The 6,839-nt window shown below is 43.1% G+C and overlaps 1 pseudogene; it reads left to right on the forward strand.

Annotated features, from left to right (window-relative positions):
• The first annotated feature begins 3,580 nt into the window (after nt 1-3,580).
• On the forward strand, nt 3,581-3,749 carry LOC138752076 (U2 spliceosomal RNA; annotated as a pseudogene).
• Nucleotides 3,750-6,839: the final 3,090 nt, after the last annotated feature.

The following is a 6,839-nucleotide window of genomic DNA, read 5'->3' on the forward strand; positions in this document are numbered from 1 at the left end:
CACCCTGGCCTGAAGGAATGAATGACTTACTTGGTTGTTACAGTATATATTTCTGTAAGAATGTGTTCCTATACCAACAAGATTACATTTGGCCTATCCCTCTTCCAAGATGACAACAATACTCCTTTAAAGGAAGATCCCTCATACAATAATTAACAGTATGTGGTGAGATTGATTTATTTGTCTGCACTTTCACCTCTAGGTCAGAAGACTATGGCTACAAATCCTGCATTGGACTTGGCACATTACTTGCCCTGGTAATAAATTATAGATCAGAAATGGCAAGTTATAGATGAGACTCCTGGCATAAAAATATTATTATTGAAAACACAGAAATGCTGAAGGAAATCCACAGTTCTCACAGTGTCCATAGGAGGTAAAGATGTATTAGCGATGTTTCAGGCCTGAGCCCTTTCTCAAGGTATGAGCAAAAAAATAGTCATCTGTATTAAAGGACTGGGGAAAAGGGAGAATGGCAGGGGAAGGTGTACAGACTAACAAACAAGAGGTATTAATTGGATATGATGGGTCAGGAAAGAGGAAAGGTGAGAATTGATGGGGGGATTGTTTTTGGTTCTGTGAAAGCAGAAAGGGAAGAGAGGGAGAGACAGAGCTGGAGGAAAGGAGACAGGGAAAAATAGGAGGAGGAGGGGGGCTATCAGAAACTGGAGAAATCGATATTAATGTCGTCCAGTTGTAGGGCGTCCAGTCGGAATATGAGGGGTTGTTAGTTCAATTTACAGATGGTCTCAGTCTGGTAGTGCATTAGACTAAGGAAAGGGAGGTGGGAAATTAAAATAGGTGGCCATTGGGAGATCTCTGCGATTGTGGCAGACAGAGCCAAGATGCTAAACTTGAAGATATTATCTTTAAGAGACTAATGCAGAGAAATTGACATCCTTTGCTGTTGTCCAGGTCACTAAAATAACACCCCAAATTCTTGACATATATGCACAATCTGGCTGTAGAATCGATCTAAGGGCACAAAGTGAGTGGTTAAAAACTAGGTGAGAAGAGATAGGACTCCAATAGTTAGATCTAATGGCCTAGGTTCCTCAGAATTGGGCTTGGTATGCACCTCAGCAGAATGTCTTACTCTGAAGAAACTCCACATTGAGATCAGTTATTTATCTACATGCTAGTGTAAATTTATACTGGTTGGTCTCTTTGGCATCATCTTCATATGATGTAACTACTGAATCAAATACGTTACTGAAGTGTTCTAATAGGGTTACAACTTCAGACAATAGTACATGTGGAAAGAAGAAATTATACAGGTCAAGAAAGTGCTTCCATCACAATTAGATGAGCGATTTCCTGTCCCTGGTCCCTTACCATCCTCTTTCCACTATTTGGCCTTTAAAATGCCTTCAGTCATTGCACCAGAACTGACTCCATAAATCTTTTGTGTCACCATATATGGTCATCTATGATGACCGACTGATGGTCCACAGTAATGGTGCTTTGAGAGGATGGTGTTGAAACATATCAGCTCCTGTCTGAGCAGTGATATGGATCCAATCTAATGTGGGTATTGCAGCAAGAGGTCTATGGCGGATGCCATCTCACTGACTCTATACAAAGCCCTGAAACACCTGGACAACAAAGATGCATACATCAGACTGCTCTTTATTGACTACAGTTTGGAATTCATCACCATCATTCATAGGAACATATAGGAACATAGGAAGTAGGAACAGGAGTAGGCCAAAAATGGTCCATCGAGCCTGCTCCGCCATTCAATATGATCATGGCTGATCTAATTTATGACCTAACTCCACCTACCTGCCTTCTCCCCATATCCCCTAATTCCTCTATCATGTAAAAATTTATCTAATTGAATTTTAAATATGTTTAATGAGGCAGCCTCAACCACTTCCCTGGTTAGAGAATTCCAAACATTCACTACTCTCTGGGAAAAACTATTTTTCCTCATCTCTGTCCTAAATCTACTCCCCCGAATCTTGAGACTGTGTCCTCTCATTTTAGTTTTCCCGGCCAGCTCAAAAAACCTTCCTACATCTATCCTATCCATACCCTTCATAATCCTTTATGTTTCTATAAGATCTCCTCTCATTCTTCTGAACTTGAGCAAATACAATTCTAGACGATTTAATCTTTCATCATAAGTCAACCCCTTCATCCCAGGGATCAACCTAGTAAACCTCCTCTGGACCGTCTCCAAAGCCAGTATATCCTTCCTCAAATATGGAGACCAGAACTGGACACAGTACTCCAGGTGCGGTCTCACCAGTACCTTATACAGTTGCAACATTACCTCCCTACTCCTGAATTCAATTCCTCTAGCGATGAAGGCCAACATACCATTTGCCTTCTTAATAACCTGCTGCACCTGCAACCTAACTTTTTGCGATTCATGCACAAGCACTCCCTCTGCACAACAGCATGCTGTAGTTTTTCACCCTTTAAATAATATTCAGCTCTTTTATTTTTCTTGTCAAAGTGGATAACTTCACACTTACTAACATTGTATTCCATCTGCCAGACCTTTGCCCACTCATCCAGCTTAACTATATCCCTCTGCAGACTCTCCACATCCTCATTACAACTTGCTCTTCCACTCAATTTGGTGTCATCCGCAAACTTGGCTACACCACATTTTATCCCCTCCTCCAAGTCATCAATGTAAATGATGAACAGTTGTGGGCCTAGCACTGACCCCTGTGGCACCCCACTTACCACTCTCTGCCAACCTGAAAAACTCCCATTTATCCCGACTCTCTGGCTCCTGTCAGACAACCAATTTTCAATCCAGGCCAATATATTTCCCCGGACTCCACTTTCCTGTAACTTGCTGATAAGTCTCTTGTGTGGCACCTTATCAAACGCTTTCTGGAAATCCAAATACACAACATCAACCTGTTCCCCTCTAGCCACCGCACCCATTATATCCTCAAAGAATCCTAACAAGTTTGTCAAACAAGATCTTCCCTTTCTAAAACCATGCTGTGTCTGCCTGATTGAACCCTTACATTCCAAAAGTTTCACTATTTTATCTTTAATGACGGCTTCAAGCATTTTTCCAACTACAGACGTCAAGCTAATTGGCCGATAATTTCCAGTCTTCTGCCTACATCCCTTCTTAAAAAGTTCCCTCAAAATTGATTAGTAAACTCCAAGACCTGCTGTGTAATTGAATCCTGGATTGGTAAGAACATCTCCACAATCTCCATCAGTACCGGAGCACCACTGGCTGTGTTCTTAGCCCCATGCTCTTTACACCCATGACTGTGTGGATCAGTACGACAACACCAGCTACAAATGTGCTGGTGATACCATGGTATTCAGTTGTAGAAAAGGAGGCGATGAGTCAGCATACAGAAGGGAGACTGAAAACTTGGCTGAATGGTGCACCAACAACAACCTTGTACTCAATGACACCAAAACCAAGGAGATGATTGTGCATTTTAGGAGGGGGAAAGCCAATGGTGTACGATCCAGCGATCATTGGGGAATCAGAGGTCGAAAGAGTTAACAAATTTAAATTCCTGGAAATCACCATCTTGAAGGACATTTCCTCTACCCAACACACAAATGTCATCGTGAAGAAAATACATTGATCACTTCTTGGCCTTTTGGCTAAGATCAAAGTGTGGTATCTGTTCTTATCAGTTTAGTATCCCCTTATCTGGGGACCAAAAGAAAGATAAAGAAAGCACGTCAGCGCCTTTACTTCCTCGGAAGTTTGCGGAGGTTTGGTATGACACCAGAAACCCTGGCAAATTTCTACAGTTGTATAGAAGAAAGTGTGCTGACCGGCTCTATCATGGTCTGGTATGGGGGCACCAATACTTCTGAGCAGAAAGCAGTGTAAAATATAGCGGACACAGCCCAGGACATCACAGGCAAAACCCTCCCCACTATCAAGAGCATCTTCAAGGAACACTGCCATTGGAGAGCAGCAGCAATCCTCAAAGATCCACACCACCCATGTTCTGTTCTCACTGCTGACATCAGGAAAGGGGTATAGGTACAAGATTCACACCATCAGGTTCAGAAACAGCTGCCTCCCTCCACCATTAAACCTCTCAACAACAAACTCAATCAGCGACTCGTTTTCGGACACTTACCTTGCACATTATTTATTATTGAACACCTAGATTTCAGACTTATTGTCAGAATAAGTACATGAAATCGCATACAACCTGAGTCTCTTTTTTCTGAGGGTGAAGCAGAATTGCTACTTATTGGCACAGCAAAACAAAAACTGTACACTGCATATTCTTCTTTGGCTTGGCTTCGCGGACGAAGATTTATGGAGGGGGTAAAAAGTCCACGTCAGCTGCAGGCTCGTTTGTGGCTGACAAGTCCGATGCGGGACAGGCAGACACGGTTGCAGCGGTTGCAGGGGTTGGGTGTTGGGTTTTTCCTCCTTTGCCTTTTGTCAGTGAGGTGGGCTCTGCGGTCTTCTTCAAAGGAGGTTGCTGCCCACCGAACTGTGAGGCGCCAAGATGCACGGTTTGAGGCGATATCAGCCCACTGGCGGTGGTCAATGTGGCAGGCACCAAGAGATTTCTTTAGGCAGTCCTTGTACCTTTTCTTTGGTGCACCTCTGTCACGGTGGCCAGTGGAGAGCTCGCCATATAACACGATCTTGGGAAGGCGATGGTCCTCCATTCTGGAGACATGACCCATCCAGCGCAGCTGGATCTTCAGCAGCGTGGACTCGATGCTGTCGACCTCTGCCATCTCGAGTACTTCGACGTTAGGGATGAAAGCGCTCCAATGGATGTTGAGGATGGAGCGGAGACTGTGCATATACTGTGCATGTAAACAAATAAGGAACTGTAATCAGATAACAAATATAAACACTGAGCTATTTTCTGTATTGCACTGTCAGTTTGTTTGCTCTTCTTTTGTTTACATTTATTTCTTTTGTATACATATCTCTTCTTGAGTACAGCTTTTTGCCCTACCGTTAAGTAAAAATTGTGCCTGGTTCATAGGAAAATAAGAATCTGAGGGTTGTATATGATGTTATGTCTGTACTCTGACAATACATCTGTAGTTTTGAACTTTCAAGCCTTATTCATTCCTGGCATGCTTTAGACCACCCCTTTTAGTATTTTGGACTTTAATGTGTGATCAGTCTCTTTCCAGATCAAATGGGCATTTCCTCAGGATTTTTGAGGCTGCCAAGAATATGTGCTCAAATCTCTTGGATAAGGTTTGACCTCTTAACTTTCTGCCTTATCTTAGAGATCAATGCAAATCCAATGGTAATACAAGTTGTCATTAAAGAACATTGAACACTACAGCACAGTACAGGCCCTTCGACCCTTGATGCTGACCCATATATTCCTTCAAAATAAAGGAATTAAACCCTTCCTACTTCATAACTCTCTATTTTTCTTCTATCCATGTGCCTGTCTAAGAGTCTCTTAAATGCTTCCGATGTTTCAGCCTCCACCACCAACCCTGATAAGGCATTCCAGGCTCCCAGATTAAGATATTGTGAGGCCTGTGGCATAAGTTTTAAAGGGGCCCTAAATTGTGTGGTCTGGCGCATGAGCAGTCCTAAATAGTACCGGCTGGCACATGCGCGGTGAGGGAGAAACACTTACACTGAAATTACACACACTGAAATTGTGCCAACCCTCCCCTCCCCTGTTAAAACAAAACTTACTTATGATGGCGGCTGGTTGCTGGTGACTGACTCAATGCAGGATCAATGGCTGACTTCATTGCCCATAATCCCTCATGCAGCTGGAACTGCACTGCATTTCCCTGGCGCTGACACTTGTAGAGCAGTTCCAGCTGCTTGGAGGATTATGGCTCTCGCATTGTGCCATCTCTGCAAGCTGCTGGGGCAGCCCCGAAGTGGCCCAATCATATGCTGGAGCGGCGCTCCAGTGAACTTGGGCAGCATTGCACCCCTGCTACCATGTCAGGAGTTAGATGGTGGGGGGGCAACAGATGGCCGGGGTAGGAGCAAGGCAAGGACAGTGGTGCCCCCCTTAAGAGGCATATTACATCTTTGATGAAAGTTTATAATTTGGCCAGTAATTCAAAAATACCCCAAGTAATTTTCATTATGAGGAGAGCCAACAGTTTCATCACTACCACAAAGTGAAAGGCCTCGTTCTGCTAAAAACTTTACAACTTCAATTATTCACTTTAGAAGTGCGTGCCAATACTTTAGTTCAGTCTCCATTTCTTTCACAAGTTGGGAATCGACGCATAAACCTTTGGTTTTGCGCATCAACAGTGAAACTAAAGCTTGCCTATGTGAGGAACTTTCTTCCCATTGGCGTAATAGATTTCTTGCATTTTTCCAGTCACTAAGCCCCTCCAGTAAACTTTGATGGTCATCCTGTAATCATCACCTTGCACAGGAAATAGAATAGGCTTCCTTTGCTTTCTGAATAGCATAACCAATTTCTTGCATGTTGCTTGTTTACAGGCTTATGAACGTGTGAAATAAAACTTCTGACAGTGCCAAGGTTTATTTTCCTTGTCATACAATCGCATGGATGAAGAGAAGTCAGGATTAGCATGTTGACATTCATCACTTCCCTATTCACTATCACAATCACCTAGATTGTTTGGCCAGTCACCAATATCATTCGAGAACTTGTTCTTCTTTTGCATTCAATGGATGCTGGCTGCTGCTATAAGCCTTCTGCCCCACTGGTACTAGTTGTTCCTATATTTCTAGCTTCAGCATCATGAACATCAAAATATCCTGTCAACTTGTATGTTTTAGATATCACAAATTGGTCTCTTCTTTCTTCTTTCTTCGCTTTACGTTTTGAACTTCGAGAAGCATAATGACATCCAATATCTCGGCTCTACTCATTGCTACCTGCAGCACGCAG

This window comes from Narcine bancroftii, chromosome 1, assembly GCF_036971445.1.
Source record: "Narcine bancroftii isolate sNarBan1 chromosome 1, sNarBan1.hap1, whole genome shotgun sequence".
Lineage (NCBI taxonomy): Eukaryota > Metazoa > Chordata > Chondrichthyes > Torpediniformes > Narcinidae > Narcine > Narcine bancroftii.